The sequence below is a fragment of the Amblyomma mixtum genome, chromosome 2 (genome assembly GCF_055824585.1).
Source record: "Amblyomma mixtum isolate Tamu chromosome 2, ASM5582458v1, whole genome shotgun sequence".
Lineage (NCBI taxonomy): Eukaryota > Metazoa > Arthropoda > Arachnida > Ixodida > Ixodidae > Amblyomma > Amblyomma mixtum.
In genome coordinates, this window is record NC_143013.1 from 148,237,081 (window position 1) to 148,255,374 (window position 18,294).

Below are 18,294 nucleotides of genomic sequence, written 5' to 3' on the forward strand. Positions count from 1 at the left end.
GCTTCATTAACTGATATCTGCATGTGTACATTTAGGGCAGTTGAAATAAGTTGTTGCAGTGGATCCTGCTTACTTTAGGACGCTTGCATCCCCTTTGTTAGTACATGTTATACGCCCAATTTGCTCAATTTCTGGAGCTCTGCACTATGGTCTCTGTTATATCTTGTGTGCAGCTTGAACACCTGTAGTGCCATATACGCGCTGTCATTACTGTGACTTATCTGCAACACAAGTGAATTATCGACTGTATGTGTGTGATGCGTGCTGAGGTGCTCGGCAATTTTGTTTGCAGTGATTATGTAATCTGGAATTTGGGAATGCATGAGTGGCCTTGCGGCTTTTTTGTGGTGTGGTGTTTTAGTGAGCTACCAATTTTCCTTATCTTTATGTAAAAATATTTTACTTTCCTACCGCTCTGTATGTACCACTGCTTCATGAAAAATGTTTTCATCCATGCCTTGCCATCAACATCTGTTCTGCAACTGTCATATTGTGTGAGTCATGTTGAGTATCAGTTTGTAGTGCACATGCCTTCTGGCAGTGATAATCCAGTGGCAATACGCCTTTGCTACTGTGTTGCATTGTTCAGGCTGGTCTTATTTGTTACATACTCATAAATCGTGCTGCGATGCTACAATATTAGTTTTGTCACTGCTGTGGCATTGTCACTGATTTCCCAAGGAAGACAGAAAGTTTCCTCCTATATAATGGTCCGTATGGTGAGAGGTATCGAATGTGTCGTTCGGATGGTTAGATGGTAGTTTGTACAGAAGTGCATGCTGCATAGGGAATTCTGCTGATTTCCTAGCGCTTCCAATAGGACAATGGTTGTGCTTGTTTGCTGACTGTTCTAGGGTAAATCATGCATGAGCATCAATGGTGTTTGTGGTGTAGAAGCACTGGGATCAATATGCACTTGGCAGTGGGTTTAAATAAGTGTGCTTTATATCCCTCAGAATGTTAGGTAGCGCTTTAATAATGGAGAGTTTCTCTCATAGCGTGAGTCGCTTTAGGATGTTAAACCCCATAAAACAAAGACATTAATAAGAAATCTGTAACCTTATCTTTTGCAAATCCCCGCAGGGAGGCGTCTGCAGCATGCAGACGTTGGTGAGTGGCGACACCACGGGGTTAACCCGAGCATCCGCAGAGACATCCCCGCAGGGGGATGATGGTGAACAATGCGTCACCACGGACCCGAGCATCCGCGCTTAGCCGTGCGTGGCATCGCCGTGTCCGGGGAAAAGGGGATCCTGGTGGTTGAGCCAATGCCGAGCGTTTGGACCCTTAAGGCCCCTCGGCGCAGGCAACACACCACTTTGGCCCCAGCTTCCTGCAGACGGCACCTCCGGCCTGACCCAACCGGAGGAAATCGGCAGTCGCCTTTTCCTGTCCTCCCCTCTATCTTTCACCTTCCTATTCCCTTTCTTACAACCTTCCTGTATCCTCCTCTCTTCTTCGTTTTTTCCTCTTTTTCCTGGCGGCGAGGGTTAACCGTGTGTGACCAACTACCCTGAGTTGAGTCATATTAGGTTATAGTTAAGGTGTACAGCTGGCGTGGGCAGGACTTGCTTTCAAGTTCCTGTCGCGTCCCCCTGTTGGGCTCCATGGTGGGTGGCTGGCACCATGACCGAAAAACCTCAATTTTTTATGGCTCCCCCCCTTTAAAAACTTGATCGCTCTCTCAAGAGAGGGCGGACCGAAGCAGACGACTTTTTTCAAAAAAGAAAAGTATCATTTCCAAAATTTCACGTCATCCATAGCAAAACAGAAGAAACGCAAGCAAGGATAATATCCCCATTCCAAGTCTCAAAACGCTTGACGGATGCCTTAGGCCTTGGCTACAAGATGTCAAAAATGGCCAGTGGCGACTTACTTCTTGAACTGCGCGACAGCATACAACACTCAAAAGTTGCAACAATTGTATCCATTGGGGACATCCCTGTCTCTGTGACCCCACATCGGTCTCTGAATACTGTACGAGGCGTCATCTCTGAAATAGATTTTGTCCACCTTTCTGAAAAGGAAATGCTCGAAGGACTTACTGACCAAGAACTTATAGATGTCCACCGGATCAAGATCCGGAAGGATGGCAAAGAAGTGGACACCAAACAGCTGATCTTGACATTCAACATGAGCACATTGCCCGAATCCATTGAAGTAGGCTACCTGAAAATAAATGTAAGACCGTATATTCCCAACCCACGCAGATGTTTCAACTGCCAGAGATTTGGCCACGGCTCACAGAGTTGTCGCGGCCGCAAAACTTGCGCAAAATGCTCTTCGAAGGACCACCAATCCGAAGAATGTGTTGCTAACCCACGGTGTGCAAACTGTGAAGAAGACCATGCTGCCTACTCCAGAGCTTGTCCTTCATGGAAAAAAGAAAAAGAAATTATTACTCTCAAGACTACTCAAAACATTTCTTTCAAAGAAGCACGAAGGCAATACGCTCAGACAAACAAATTCTCCTTCACTGCAAAAACAAACTTCGCCGATGTGGTGCGTGGGCGCGGCGCACCACACCAGGCTTCGGCACCTGTCCAGGTCACACGTAGTGAGCCTGGGGCGGGGCCATCCGCGCCGTCTGGTGGAGTAGCTCACGCTACTCCGCCTACCCCAAAGGAGGGGACGCAGACCCCCGGGTCGGCGGGCCCAAAGACCTCTTCCCACAGGTCGAGGTCTAACTCAAAAATCAATGTGCCTCCTGCACGGTCGTCCAGTGCCTCTGCAGAGGCGATGGACACGACCCCGAGCAGCCCCTCACCGTCCACGTCGGATGGTCGGCGGAGCTCCCTGGATCGGTCAAAAAAAGACAGGCCCCGAGTCACGGGGCCATAAACAACTTGATCTAGCTTTTCAATCAGTACAAACACAAAACTAAGATGGCTTTCATAATACAATGGAACTGTAGAGGAATGTTGAGGAACTACAGTGATATAACTCATATTCTAGGGTCAGTGATGCCTCTAGCCCTATGTCTCCAGGAGACCAATCTTGGTCCACAACATTCAAATATCTTAAAACATTATACAACTTTTAGGCGTGATCGCGAACATGCAAATAGACTCTCGGGAGGCGTCGCAATCATCATCCAAAGCGGCGTCCCGGCTCAAGAAATCAAACTGAAAACAAAACTTGAGGCGGTTAGCGTCATCAGCTACAAAACCATAACAATATGTTCTGTATATCTTCCCCCACACATCACATTAACATGCCAAGATCTAGAAGGCCTGATCGATGAACTGCCGGAGCCATTCCTGGTAGTTGGCGATTTTAACGCTCACTCTCCGTTTTGGGGAAGCGAACGCTGTGACTCTAGAGGCTAAACAATCGAAGATTTTATACTTTCGAATAATGTCTGTCTTTTAAATACGGGAAAAGCCACATATTGCTGTCCAAGCTCAGCAAAAATGAGCTCTCTCGATTTAGCTTTCGCATCACCATTACTTTTTAACGATTTTAAATGGGATGTTTTAAATGACCCCATGGGCAGCGATCACTTACCTACCGTCATCAGGCTCTCATCGTCCACTCCAATCATCCCCACAAGGCCACGGCGCTGGAAAATTCAGCTCGCCGACTGGTCACTTTTTACAAAAAGTGCCACTCTGGAAAAGGAATTTTGTGACGACCTTAGCACAGATGAAATTAATGAGAAGTTTACTGAATGCATAATATCGGCCGCAACACTCGCTATACCACAAACAACAGGACTTGCACAAAAGAAACACAAAGTGTGGTGGACAAAAGAATGCACATTAGCAAAAAAACAACAAAACAAAGCCTGGAGCGCTCTGCGTCGATATCCCACTGCAGAGAACCTACTCACCTTTAAGAAGGCAAAAGCCAGAGCGCGGTATGTGCGAAGAAATGCAGAGAAAACCTCTTGGAAGAAATATGTCTCCTCAATAAATAGTTCAATAACATCAAAGAAAATGTGGGAAAAAGTTCGTAAATTTACTGGTGACCATACCCCTTTCACACTTCCTCTCTTGACAGCACCCGGGACACAAACATCTTTAGAACAGGCCAACATACTGGGCGAGCATTTTGCTGAGATCTTAAGCTCATCCAACTACACAAACACATTTCAGAAACACAAAGCAATAGCTGAAAAACAAAAATTTCCATCTGGAGCAGGTGTTCATGAGGATTATAACCAGCCTCTCACACTACAAGAATTAAATAAGGTACTATCTTCTGGCAAAAAGACAGCACCGGGACCAGACAACGTGCATTATGCTATGCTTGCACATCTCTCCGAGGCTGCTGTAGAGGCACTGTTAAAATTCTTTAATAAAATCTGGATAACTGGAAATATACCTGACGAGTGGAAAAAAGCAGTCATAATACCTTTTCTCAAACCCGGAAAACCACCAACAAGTCCTAGCAGTTACAGACCAATAGCCCTCACCAGCTGCATTGCTAAATCTTTCGAAAGTGTAATAAACATTAGATTGACCTTCATACTTGAATCTCGGCAACTATTAGATACACACCAATGTGGGTTCAAAAAAGCATGCTCGACCACAGATCACCTTGTCCGTCTAGAAAACACCATCCGGGAGGCGTTCATCCACAAGCAGCACTGTATTGGGGTCTTCTTCGACTTGGAGAAGGCCTACGATACTACCTGGAAGTTCGGCATCCTCCGTGACCTAGCAGAGCTAGGTATCCGCGGCAGGATGTTGAACTGCTTGAACGACTTCCTGGCTAACCGCATATTCCGAGTCCGCCTAGGAGCAACTCTCTCCATGACTTTCACCCAAGAGAATGGCGTACCCCAGGGGTGTGTTCTAAGCACGACACTCTTCATAGTAAAAATTTATTTTATTTATTTATTTATTTATTTATTTGAAAATACTGCAGCCCTATTCAAGGGGCTATAGCAGGAGTGGGTACAAAAATGTGGAACAATTCCACGCATACAAGAGTACATACAAGCATTACAAATATAAACGCTAGAAAAACAACATACAATGCTACGACTCAATTGCCGACGCAAAATCAGAGATTGATAGTGCACGAATGTTGCCGTCCAAAGAATTCCAACACTCCACAGTGCGCGGAAAAAAACTGTATTTGAAAACGTTAGTGCGGGCAAAAAAAGGTTGGATATTAAGATCGTGATGGCTTAGCTAAAGCAATACCCAAGTCCATAATGTATTCAGTTTATGTAGATGACCTACAAATAGCATGCACGTCCTCCAGCATATCAACCTGTGAGAGACAAATACAAATCACACTAAATAAACTAGGTTCTTGGGCAGACAGAAATGGATTTAAATTTTCCCCTCAAAAAACAGTAGCTGTTCTTTTTTCATTGCGACGAGGCCTGCAGGTCAATCCCAATCTGTACCTGAATCATACTCCGCTACCAATTAAACAAGAACACAAATTTTTAGGCGTAACTTTCGACAAAAAACTCACATTTCTACCACACATTAACAACCTTAAAAAGAAAGCTTCTCAAACCCTCAATATCTTAAAAGTGCTCTCACGGAAGCGGTGGGGGTCCGATAGAGCAAGCCTTTTACAAATATATCGCTCACTGGTGCGCTCCAAGCTGGACTATGGGTGCATAGTATATGGTTCGGCAAGAGCATCCTACTTAGACCCCATTCATAATCTTGGTTTGCGGCTATCATCTGGAGCATACAGAACATCACCAGTAGTTAGCCTTTACGTTGAATATTAACTTTTTCTTGATTCCCCATTGTGTACGAGTGCTCCTCGGTTTTGCTTCATTTATGTGCATTGCGTTTGATTGTATTGATGAAGATGTCTGTCCTTTGCATGTTTTAAAGGAAGCCCTAATTTTGCTGGGAAAGTGCAGTGCTGCTTGCAGTGCATTGATGGCATTTATGCACACCAGGCAAACTACCTTATTTTTATATTTTAAACTTTCCTCACCGATTACATCACCACTGTGTTTTTGTGTCACTAATCAGATTCTTGTGTACTGTGGCTTTCAACTCGTTAAATCATCACTTTTATTAAAAAGATTGCATCACTGTCCTTTTCTGTGTGAGCACAACTCAGTACAATTCTACCACAGCCCATTTCTTCCAAACTTGGGTGCTTAGAAACAGCACCCAAGCAAGCAGTCATTACACCTAAAACTAATGTGGCAGTAACATAAATAACTGCGCATGTTGCCACATTACAACCCTGACATTCAGCGCGACACCTGAGGCGAGGCCGAAGGAAAAAAGGCACAACGAGAACTGACTACCTAAAAATAGCGTTGGTGGTCGGCACTCGTCGTGTCTTCTTTCTTCGTTCTCGTGTCGGGTGTCACGCTGAAGCGTCGCGGCGTTCAGCAGTGTATTTTTCCCGCCAAGCAGCACGTGGCGCTGACGTCACGAATATGACGTCACTAAAACACGTGACTTCAACGTCGCTTTTTTTTTTTAATTATGATGTCACTTTTTAGTTGTCCACGCATTTCGCAGACTGCGCTGGCTGCACACCATGAGCCGCCATGTTTTGAACGTATGGGCTTCTATGCAGCCTACGCTACCATAGTACATCTACCTTGACTTTACTCTGAGCCCGTTAGGCCTAGACTGATCATGTCCACGTCACTACGCCGTGGTCACGACAGGTTGTACCATGCTATACCGACACTGCAAGCTAAGTGCTGCAGACGCGACGACCATGGTTCTTTTCGTTGCTATCGACAGAGCGCAGTCACTCACCTGATTTAAAGAACGACCGGAAAACAACTCAACAGCCTGCACGTGAGAATCCTCCGGAAAATTGCTTGGATCACACCGTACCTCCTCGTTAAGGGATTGGATTGGATTTGACGCTTTCCTCTCATCTATTTCGCTTTCTCCCTGAGCGCGCTTGTTTAAACGCTACGAAAACGGTGGTAAACAAGGCATGTGTTCTTTTTCTGTAAATAAAAACACACCAGAACCGACATTTTTCCCAAGCAAATGTGGTACCGCTGACATCGCCGAGCGGCAGTAAATTTTGAAGGCCCAGGCCGTAAAAATGCAATGTAACAAAAGTTTTTAAGTATTAATTTCTCAGTGTGCTTCATTAACGGCTGGCCAGTACATCTTAGCAGACAATGTTAATGTACGAAGTTTAGTTCGCAACCCGCTACATCCTCGAGACGGTGCGATAAATGGGATTGACTGATTGATAGATTGATTGTTTATTTATTTTTAATTTCTTAATTTATTATTTATTTACTTAATTATTTATTCGTGTGCCATGTCAGATGTAAAGCCAACAATGTCAAGGCACCAAATCTACTCGGAGTCGACCAAACCAGCAGCAGTTTTGCGAGCAGCTTTTCAGCAAAATTTATTCTAATGCACGCAGGACGCAAGTTACAATTGCAGTGCACAGCTGGTTTATGGAAAGACAAATGACACTAGTGCTGGCGACCCCACTCCGCGCCACTGTAACGGTGGAGTTGCCGCCCCGTCTGCTTGTTCAGGAACACTGGCCTGAAATAAGCTTTGTTTCGATAACTGCTAAACACTGAGCAAAATGCGCCAGGTGTGACATTCTCAGGTTCTACCCGCATCGGAGGAGCTCTCAGGGCTTCCGGTTTCAATGGAGGTTGCAAACAAGAAGCATACACAGGCTTGAACACTCGATTCATCCAGGTGAAGGTACTGCACAGCGCTCGTGCTTTGCGGCTGGCCTATGCGGTACTTGAAGTGCAGGCGTATATGGATTTCGGCTAAGGTGGCAACGCCTATATCTATCAAGATGGCTAAAGAAGCTCGCAGCTTATATCAAACAGTAGCCATTTGGTTCCTGGGGCTTTTCCTCCCATTCCGTTCTTCGTTTTGCAACATTCGAGGAATCATCGCATCGCTCACGCTCAGACATTCGCGGATAAATTTCACGCAAGAATTAATTTAGGACAACTTCCGTAGCTTCAGCGCTGCTTATCGCTCAATCATTCTTCTGCAACCTGTCTTCTTATTCTTCGGTGAAAGCTACGCGTGATGATAACTAAGTACAAGCTAGGGCTCAGTCCTCGTTGGCGTCCCAGAACCCTCCCCACAGCGCCGCCCCTTCTCATTTTTTCCCTTCTCCTCTTTTTTTCTTTCAAGGCTGTTGCGCTCTTCGGTCTATTCCTCCGGCGAGTCTGCCTCCGCGCCCCGCCGCCGCGGTTTCTTGCGGTTCTGTCGTGCAAAACCGCGATTCTGCGCGTCATCTGGACCACACGGTCTGTGTTCTTTAATATTTTTCGTGTTTTATAGTTTAATTTCTTGATTATTTTTGTTTCTTTTCATATTTGCATTCTTTTATTTGTTTTATTTCACTCACGAAACCCGTGCGTTCACTAGATGTGCCTTTTCTCTAATATTTTTCGTGTTATGTATTCATGCTCAAACCGTGTTCGTGGCGGAATGGCAGCGACTACCCTTGAGGTGCCAAAGGCCCTGGTTCGATATTCCCAGTCTCAATAAGGTTTTTTAAGGTGAAAGCCTTTAATGCCTCATACCGTCGTTAGCAGCTGTGTCGGCAGATGTGTCCGCGTTTTGACGGGTGTCTACCGCTGCCTGGCAGCGCTACAACACGCTGTCGTGTTCCATTTCTAAAGGCGAAGCTTAAGCGTCATTAATTAGCAGTTAATTAGTATTTTTCATTTCTTTTATTTGACTCACGAAACCCGTGCGTTCACTAGATGTGCCTTTATTCATGCTCAAACTGTGTTCGTGGCGGAATGGCAGCGACTACCCTTGAAGTGCCAAAGGCCCTGGTTCCATTCCCAGTCTCAATAAAGTTTTTTTTTCTTCGCCAGAACTCGAACACACTAGCATTCCCTGCTCACGACGGTATGAGGCATTAAAGGCTTTCGCCTTAATAAAGCAATTCTGCTCGTATTTTCTTTCACAGCTGTTCTGCTCCTGGCGAGCTTCTAGGGCGGCCGGCTCGCGATTTTCGCGTTGCCCTTCGAGCCATTTGTGTGGCCGGCACGTTCCTTGCGCAAAGGCGACTGCGCACGTACTTAAAATGGCGTTAAGGGGCGATTCACACGACGGTCGTTCGCCCGCGGCCCGCGCACTACCTGCTCTCCTTCCGTGATATTCTCTCGTATTACCGAGACAAACGAAGGGAATACGCACACCCCGCTCTGTCCCTCACCATAGCGCAGGCTGCACATTGGCGACAACTACAAAGCCGGACTGCTCAATACCCAATATTACTGCTGCATGCCCGATACCCAGACCAATAGGGGATGTTCAAAATTACTTGCTCATCTGGCAACACTGGACACGCCGCCATCTTGTGTTGGGCAAGCGTCCTGCGGACGCCAACTGTGTATCTGTGTCTGACTGTGTGTTGTGGAGCGTTCGCAGTGCAAAAGCCGTACAAGTGACGGTTGGAGCCACACATTTTGTCTCCCTATGGCACAGGGACAGCGCTTTCCGTCCAGTGGTCACGAAATGTGGCGGAATAATCTAGACGATTTGCCACTCGTCACTGAAGACACGCTGACGCGTTTCTGCACGTCGTCAACGCCATCGATGCGGCAGCAGACCAAATCCTATGCCTTTGCTGTCGAAGCGTACGTACTTCCGTCGTCGCTGGTCACAAACATCTGCGATTCAAGGTTTGTGGATTTATTCTTGCTGTGATAGATGTCGTCGAGATAAGTTTGTGCTATATATAAAGCCTTGCTTCACTGCAGTAACCGTGGTACCACCTGCGCCGCTTATTACGTGCATTCTGAAGCGAATCAGGTACATTTGCGTTATAATGTAAGTCAGCGCAAGTCCTGCGATGGTTAACGCACGATGTTCGTAAATACTATGTTGGTGGTGCTTGCGTGAGCTCGCCGTGCCGGTTGATAATTTGCCGTTAAGCGGTATGTCCAGAGGGACGTCAGAACCTCAGTACGATGTCTTTTAGGCCCTCCCGTTTCAGCCCGTCTTTTTTTTTTTAAAGAAAACAAGGCTTCGAGCAGTTATCTATCTGCATAGTCGAAACATGACGTAAACAAGATTTGAAAACGTGATAAGGAAAACGTTGACTTGCATTTTAATACAGGAACAAACACTTGGTTTTGCGACCTCGTTTGTTCGCGCGCTGTGGTGTTGCACACATTTCAGCCACCTATTAGTGTGCTAGCGCTAAAAGCCGCAGTCACGGACTTTGCTGATCTGTGTCTGTTTGTCCGGCCCCTGCTTGAGCCGACCGCCCGATCGGAAAGGGCTGCTTGAGCCGAGCGCGAGTGGAACGCAAACCCGACTTTCACTTATACTTACGCATGAATAGTGATCAACTTTTCCTTCCTCTTTCACTAAGGCATGTGTCAATATACCGTAGTACTTAAGAATAAGATACGCACAGTTTAATGAGATAAGTAAACAGTGGCCGTACAATGCCAGTACACCTAATTTGCATTTGTCACGCGAACTTAAGTAAAGTTTGGGTTCGACATAGTTTACAGCTGAGATAAATTGCAGGCGCTGGATAGTTCCGCAAGGAAATAAAAGGAGCCAGGATAGGTGTTCAACACGATCAAGTGCATACTACCAACTGATGGCTTATTTTTGACATGAAGGAAAAGAAAGCGCAAAGGATAACAAAGAAGATTATTTTAATTAGAATAAGTGGCAAGTCAAAGCAGGACATGTAGTGAACGGGAAAAGGCATCCTTGTATCACTGCTGAGGCCGTCATGTACAACACAGGACAAGAGGGAGCATGTGTCAGTGTTCCGTCGGTGGCACTTAGCAGGTGGGAGATGCTGATGTTAAAGGCATTGAGAGTAGCAGGCAAATGTGATTGCTATGAACCATGCTTGGAACTAAAGCGATGCACATGGCCCATCCTGCGTAGCGTCTACTAGTGATATCAGGCTGTGGTTCATATATGTTAACCACCTGTGCATTCGTAGAGATTGCTATGTTGTACATGACAGCCTCAGCATTGACAAGAGGATGTTTTTTTCCCTTAACTACTTGTCATGCTTCGACTTGCCACTTATAATCAAAATATTCTTCTTTCGGTACCCTTTGTGTTTTCTTTTTCTCATGTCAAGAATGAACTATGAGTTGGTAGTGTGCACTTAACCGTGTTGAAAGTCTTTCCTGGCTTCTCCTCTTTCCTTGTGAAAGTATACAGCACGTGCGATTTACTCCAGCGCTAAATCGTCTATTTTTTTCTTCATCACCTCCATCATGCTGCCTCCCACTGTTGTTTTGTGGGTCTCATCTGATTCAATGTGTTGATTTTCATCATTTTACTCTCCTGGCAGGTTTGACGTTGTCTACGCACGAGCAACATGTTTCCGAAGCCAGAAGAAGACTGGTAAACCATACACGGTTCTTCTTGCCTTTAAACAGACAACTGGTGTCGTCAGCGATTCAGCCTGCGAGTGCCCAGCTGGTGCGAGCCAGTCGTGCAGCCACTTTCTCGCAGCACTGCGGGTAATAATTTTGCTCAAGAAGCAGGGCTTCAAAGAGGCACCAGCTGAGCTTACTTGCACTGAGCTCCCTCAACAGTGGAGGCGACCTCGACGACAAGGAATTAGGGCAATGAATGTACAAGACATCGACTGGAGGAGCCCACGGGAGAATGCCTGTGCCTTCTCCATTGCGGCTCTTTAGTACACCTACAAAGAAAGAGGAGGAGCAGAAGCAACTAGACTCCTTGCATGTACTAGGCAGAACTCTTGCTGTACTCGGAAGCCATGATTTTTCCACGGTGTTGCTGGCTGCCGAGGGGCCATTTGTTGACACAAAGAGAGGGCCAGCACCTGCTGGTTCACCACTCTCCTACCGGCAAGCAAAGCTGCCTTCGGGCTTCAAGACGTGGCTGTCAGCCAGCATCTCTGCAGGGTCCGCAAGAATCACTGCTGTCCCAGACCTTTATCTTTTTGATGAAGTGGCACAGTGCAGGTTGCCTGACACCTTAAGTGCTGAAGAGCTGAGCATACTGGTGGTAAGCACTGCCTGTCTTAGGTTTTAATGCCTGTACTTTCGATACTGTACTTCTATGCCAGTGTGGGTACTGTTTTTTTTACAAACAGTTATGTTATGTGCACAAACTACACAAAAATGCAAAGCTACAGTGTCATAAAACTTCATCAAATTAAGATATCACTGTTGCTCTGAGAGTTTTTCTGTAAAAGTTTAATCACAGAAGAGTTGGCACTGGATGGTGTGTGATCATGTACTTGCATTTCTTCTGCTGTTTTTGCAGGAACTACAGCTGTCACCACAAGAAGCAAGAGAGTTAGAGCTGAACTCTAGGCAACAGACACATAGTGCAAGGTGGCGGGAAGCACGAGCGAACCAATTAACTGCCTCACGTTTTGGGCGTGTCATTAAGAGGAGAGAGGAATGGACCGATGTAGGTGTTGCCAATGTCATTGAAAGCAAAGGCCTCTCTCGCATTCGTGCAGTACAATACGGACTAAGAAATTAAAGCCTTGCTGCTGACCGTTACAGTGCTGTTATGCAGAGCTATGGACACTGTGTGTCACTTCATCAGAGTGGCATAGCCGTTAATCCTGGATTTCCGTCGCTAGGCACTAGCCCTGACAGGTTTGTTTTTGATCCTGAGGAGTCAACATTTGGAGTTCTGGAGATTAAATGCTTATATTCTTTAAAGGACAGCGAGCTGGAGCAAGCTATAGCAAGGCCATTTTGCCTGAGATCTAGTGAAAATGGCGAGCCAGAGCTTGACAGAAGACATGAGTACTACGCTCAGGTGCTCGGTCAGATGGCTGTGACCGGCTGTTTGTGGGCAGACTTCGTGGTGTGCTCTGAGAACTGGATAGCAGTAGAGCGTATACAGTTTGACAAAGAAGACTGGCTTCAAATGCGTTCGAAGCTGGACGATTTCTTTTTTGGGCACATATTGCCATACTTGAAAAATAAGCACCAGTCCCTCTAGATTTTTTTTTCTCGTCAAGTGAAGGGGCACGCAAAGGGCTTCCTTGAAAATAAACATTGGTTTATTGGGGTTTAACGTCCCAAAGTAACTCAGGCTATGGGGGGCACCGTAGTGAAGGGCTCTGGAAATTTCGACCACCTGGGGTTCTTTAACGTGCACTGACATCGCGCAGCACATGGGCCTCTAGAATTCCACCTTCATCAAAATTTGGCCGCCAAGCCGGGATCAAACTTGTGTGTTTTGGGTCAGCAGCCAAGCGTGGCAACCTCCGAGCCACAGTGGTGGGTTGAAAATAAAGATGCCTCCCCTGGAATAATTGCTTCGTGTGTATTCCTTTTCGCATACACTGATAGTACATCATAAATACAAAAGGCTCTTCATTCAGCTAATCAACAAGAATTCACTTCTGAACATTCAGATTTCATCCCTTACCATCGTTACACATTCAGTGGGCTTAGCAGCTCAGGCTAAAGCATCAAAACATTTTATTGTCAGTATTAGATGGAATTATGGAACAAAGAGCATCAAGTAGCAAGAATGTTGACTTAATATAGACGTTATCTGCAGCTACCTGTTTTCACTTTGTTCACCCTGGTTACTCAGTATTTTCACGTCACGCAGTCAGTTTGTGCAGCAGTAGGCTGTTAGCACCCTTGTTGTAATCGGGCTCCTATGATGCACATATAACCTGCACAAAAGCAACAAAATAGTCTGCTTGCATAACTATGAGGGAGGCAAAGAGCACTTAATCATGACTATTTTATTATCGATCATCTTAAAGGGACACAGGAGAAATTGAAGGCTGCCTATATTGATAGATTACCGCATTTTAATACAATAAAGACTACTTTCACAGAAAACAGTCTTTCTAAGCTAGAAAGAGCAAAAATTGAGATGCAGCATCAGATTTTAAGTGCCAATCCCAGAGGCTGGGCTAACATCTGCACACTTCAAAATGGTAACAATGGAGCCTGTCTGTATAGACATGAGTATTGGGTAGCTGGAAAAGTTTTAAATGCAACTTTCCCGGCATTAAGTTTGTGCTTCTTGCCAATACAAACACCAATACAGCCAGAAAGAGTCGTACAACAAAACTTGGATGAAGTTGTTCTCAGTGTTCCCTCAACCACAAACAGAATACCACAGAGGCAACTTGCTATGCATGAACAAAGGTTGGCATAACAATGCATCCAAGCGAGCGACCTAGCTTGCGCCACCACCACAGACGACAAAAGAAATCAGTTCACAACGCTGCAAGGGTGTCTAGTTGATCTCGCATTATGAAGGAAAAAAACACTGTAGCCATACATTAAAATGACTGGATACCAGTTTTTTCTGTGTTGTCCCCTGATCATCTCGTTGCGTGCACCCTGACAGTATGCATGACGCCTTCATTCAACTTGCTACAGGCAATATTGTCAGATGTGCCACTTGCATGAGTTAAAAATTCAAGCTGTATCTTACCGGTTCTCACCTATGGGGCAGAAACGTGCAGGCTAACAAAGAGGGTTCAGCTTAAGTTAAGGACCATGCGGCAAGCTATGGAAAGAAAAATGATAGGTGTAACATTAAGAGATCGGAAGCGGGCGGAGTGGGTGAGGGAACAAACACGGGTTAATTATATCCTAGTTGAAATCAAGAGGAAGAAATGGGCTTGGGCAGGGCATGTAATGCGAAGGCAAGATAACAACTGGGTAACGGAGTGGATTCCAAAAGAAGCCAAGCGTAGCAGGGGACGGCAGAAAGGTGGGCGGATGAGATTAAGAAGTCTGCAAGGATACAGTGGCCACAGCTGGCAAAGGACAGGGTTAATTGGAGAGACATGGGATAGACCTTTGCCCTGCAGTGGGTGTAGTCAGGCTGATGAAGATGCTAGGCGTTGCTTTGGGAAAATGGTTCGTAATACTAACTATCAAGGGAAACCAAGCTTTGTTAAAAGTGATTGTTAAAAGATATATGGACTTCTAAAGGCGTTGGATTAGGGGTGACTGAAAGTTTGTGAGGATAGCTATCACAGTCCATATTTGATTAATAAGTGGAGCCAAGGTGACTGGTATTGCTCTGTCGAATATGTGGTATGCCTTGATCCTCTGTATACGGCGCTCGACATGAATTCTGAGTGAGGCGATTTCTCGTGTTTCCTTGACTTCACTTTCTGTAAACTTCTGATCTTTTAGAAATGGCGGAATATTTAGCTTTATATTTTGCCTAGTTAAGAGGTCTTCAATGCGGAAACCTTTATCGGCCATTACAGAATCATCGTCGTCAAACTCTAGGTCAAGAAACCCACCCTTGATTACACACTCTCGGTCAGAAATAGATCCTGTAAACAAGCCTGAGAAAAAGGACACGAGCCCATTAGGTTGCACACCTATTAGTCCTTTAAAAGTGTTGCAGGACTTGTACACTGAATATGTGCTGGACTGGAGGGACAGAGATGATGGCACATCGCACTCAATCTCAGTTGCGTCTAATATAACTCTAGTGGATTACTTTTCAGCAAATTCTGGCGGCATTGTGGCATCCACTACAGCTCGTGGTGCCCACAGAGGTATTAGACATAAGCTGTCGTACATAAAGTTTAACCAGGCAGTACATATCCTAGAGATTGTAGGCTATGATACATTGAAGCCGACCTGGCTCACAGATTTAAACAACCCAAGGCGCAGTCGCACAAGAACAGTTCGTTCTCTACGGTTAGCTTCCGCTTGCGACCCTTGGAACATTTTGCCTCTCCCTCAATGTCTCCACGCAAAATGTTGCAGCCATTCTCTCCTGGATCCAGGAAAAGAAGAAGACCTGTGAAACACTCGTACCCTGGTAACCCAGTATAAAACATAATGTCCTCATCACAGTCCTTGAAACGCTCAACGCAGAAGGCAGATGTTCTTTCTGTTTCTTCGGAAAGCTGACAGGTAAGGTTTTCATTCTCCGCTTGCAGCTGGCGAGAAGCCTCCCTGGCTGCTATAAGCTGCTCCTCCAGCTGCGGGCACCTATCCTGAAATTTTGACAAATTTCTTTTCTGCTCCTCTGCAGTGGTGGTGACCCGCTCTAAATCTATGGCTGGGGGATTGGTGGGTGCGTGTTCACATAAATTTCCGTCTTCCTGATCATCACTGCATGCAGCTGCATCCAGTGGTGCTCCAGCTGCTCCATTTTGATACATTTACATTTTGCTGCACCAGTCTGCTCCAAAAGTGGCAAGTTGATCAATATTGAGCCTTAGCTGCTCCAAAAAGAAGACACGGTCGCGGGAAAGCAACTATATTTAGAGCAATTCAGGATTTCGGTCGACAACCTACTAACCAAGGGCGACAACCAAGGGCGTTGGTGGGCTGCCTTGTGGTAGAATTTAGCAGCCAGTTTTTATGGAGGAAGGAAAGAACTCGGGAGAGGCTGTTACTTCACATTTTTTGAAGCCGGCTCCTGTAGAAAAAAAACTGAGCAGGGAGCGTCCGGTGAAGCCTAGTCATAAAGACCATCGCCGCCCCCATTGAAGCGCGTGTATTTCAGACCTTCATGTAGTAAACGTGTTGTGGGAGTTGACCTTGATGTAACGAACTGGCTACGCCCTCTATCTGTTAGTGCTGAGCCACTCAAAATTTGTTAGAACCACGCTAAAGTTCCGTGACGATAAAGCACGAACTGACATGAGAGGAACGCCGATTGCATCGAGCCGCTGCAGTTGGCGCATCTCTGGCTCTTTCTCTTTTGAAACGTCATACCACGTGGCGTTACAACTGTTCATGCTCAAAAGCAGCGAAAAATGATAGGGCATAGCAAAAAAGAAAAGACCCGAGCAGTGCACGGCCATCACTGCCGCGTAGTTGCTCGCGTGATTCCGGTGCCGATAACTTTGGCGTGTCAGGAGCGGGGACGGCGGAGATCGCCAGTGACGCAAGGTGAGGAGTCCGTTTCCTGGGGCTACAGCGAGGGAGCAGCGGGGAAGAACCTCCGCGGTGGTCTACGGCAGCGGCACGGCCGCATGCGTTCCTCTCCAGCTCGGTCGCGGTGCCCCCGCCTTGCGTGGGTCGTGGCGGAGGTGGCGGCAGCTGCTGCTGCAGTCACACTATCAGCGTGATCGCAAAAATTTCTCCACGTTTATGACTTTCGAGTTACACTGCTTTGTTTAAATGTTTTCAAGGTGATTGCACCTACTTTTATTTCTTATTTCAGTTCCCGTTCTGCAGTGTCCTTTTGACTCTCTTCGCGAAACCTACATGTAACGGAAACCTGGATGTAAAGAAAAATCTCAGACTTTTTAAAAATTTCGTTATGACCACGTTTAACTGTAGAGCCAGCATGAAAAAAGAATGATTCTAGTAAACGTGTTCTCTGGACATTTAGTCAAGCACGCTTGGTTGAACTTGCGTGCAAGGCAGTGTGAGCATTAATAAAATATTTTCTCTGTTTTTGTGATTTTTTTTTCCTAGCTACGCATGGCTCAACCTTATCTCGTTAGGAACAAACTCTTTGTGACTCCTTTATTCCGTTCATGCTGTTCCCATGTTGCTCCAGGGTTATCGTTCTGATACAAATGTGCTCCAGAATGGATATTTTTTCTGCTCCAGAAATTGCTCCAGAACTTGAAATGGCTGGAGCACCACTGCTGCATCCATCTGTGCAGCACAGTTGGCACTGCCTGTCAGCTCCGACGCCTGCACTGCCTGACGTGCTCGCTTCACAGTTCTGTTAACCAGTGGCAGTGCACGCTGTTTTGGTGGCTTTCGCTTCTTTTTCTCTTTAAGAAAGCTGAACACTGATGGCACAGCTGTCTCACGAAGAATCCTGTAGCCACTTGCCACACCAGGCACATAGTCGCTTTCATGAAAGTGTTTAGAGCAAACTTTCGTTGACTTGCTGACTTGGAAGTCGGCACCTTCATCACTCCGGATGGCAATGATCCATTTCTTGAGCAATGTTGCTCATCATTTGGGAAGCGATGAAATGACACCTTAACAAAAAGAAATGAAAGTGACATCATTTAATATTCCATCGGGAAGTTTCATGCGCCAGCATCACAGTTCGCAACATAATATTGCTCTCAGGAAAACCTGCTACAGTCTCGTAACGGCGGAGGCCTTCACAAAAAAACGGCTTGGAAGGGGTGCTGACATGACTGCGTATGCAAACGTGCGAAAAATGCGACGGGACAACATTAATTTAGAGTTCACATTGCGTGAAGGTGCACGTCGCACATGACAAACGTAAACGATTAACGAGACGCAGGCCGGGCGCGTAAAAATCTTCAGAGGCAGTTTTAATGGGTGTTCCTCGCAAGAGCTTGGGTCACAGCAGCCGCAAAAATAAACAAAACAGACGTACAGACTGTGTCACTTTGAGGGGAAACTGCGAGCGCATTGCTGCGCTCTTCGGGGCGCCCGTGCATTCGACATCGCCGCACATA

The 18,294-nt window shown here is 46.0% G+C and overlaps 2 pseudogenes across 1 annotated transcript; one reads left to right on the forward strand and one right to left on the reverse strand.

The window, feature by feature from the left end:
• Nucleotides 1-1,273: 1,273 nt before the first annotated feature.
• On the forward strand, nucleotides 1,274-16,071 carry LOC149361216 (uncharacterized; annotated as a pseudogene). Its single transcript, XR_016288923.1, has 3 exons — nucleotides 1,274-9,595; nucleotides 11,245-11,930; nucleotides 12,192-16,071. The product of XR_016288923.1 is annotated as an uncharacterized LOC149361216 (transcript).
• On the reverse strand, nucleotides 14,852-15,463 carry LOC149361217 (uncharacterized; annotated as a pseudogene).
• Nucleotides 16,072-18,294: the final 2,223 nt, after the last annotated feature.